At 36.7% G+C, this 556-nt stretch overlaps 1 long non-coding RNA gene across 1 annotated transcript in view; it reads right to left on the bottom strand.

Moving 5' to 3' along the window:
* Nucleotides 1–556, bottom strand: part of LOC107673182 (uncharacterized) — a 3,611-nt gene extending 3,055 nt beyond the window's left edge. The window contains exon 1 of the long non-coding RNA XR_001632381.1: nucleotides 384–556. This is a non-coding gene — a long non-coding RNA (uncharacterized LOC107673182). The remainder of the gene's footprint in view (nucleotides 1–383) is intronic.

The following is a 556-nucleotide window of genomic DNA, read 5'->3' as shown; positions in this document are numbered from 1 at the left end:
CACACACACACACACACACACAGACACACAGACACACAGACACACACACACACACACACACACACATATATATATATATATATATACACATGTTTTTTCATATACACACACATATACATATATTAGATAATTTGATTGCTGAATCTTAAACTTAAATGAAAACTGAAAAAGCTCTTCAAAATATGAAAAATATAAATATAACAATATTAATAAATACCATAATAGTATATAAACGAAATAACACCACAATAACAAAATAGTAGCAAAGTAGCATCTCTTGTAAGTTATGGTAGTAAAGTAAGTAAATGTTCTATATTTATCCTCAATCTTTGCTAATCGTCTGTAAACACGTTTAAATGAAGAGCAGCTGATGCGAGACTCACGATCGAGAGGACTCTGTCCAAACAGCGTCGACTGACGGACATCGATGTTTCTCTTTGTTTATTTCAATCTTACATTTGAGCTGGAAACTCCCAGCAGCCCGCTAGCGTTAGCGCACTTAGCATCGCGACCGGAAGCACACGACCGGTTTCCGAGACGACGACCGGAAGAACCG

Source organism: Sinocyclocheilus anshuiensis, unplaced genomic scaffold (assembly GCF_001515605.1).
Source record: "Sinocyclocheilus anshuiensis isolate Anshui unplaced genomic scaffold, SAMN03320099.WGS_v1.1 scaffold444, whole genome shotgun sequence".
NCBI classification, from domain to species: Eukaryota; Metazoa; Chordata; class Actinopteri; order Cypriniformes; family Cyprinidae; genus Sinocyclocheilus; species Sinocyclocheilus anshuiensis.
This window is presented reverse-complemented; position numbering and strand designations above follow the sequence as displayed.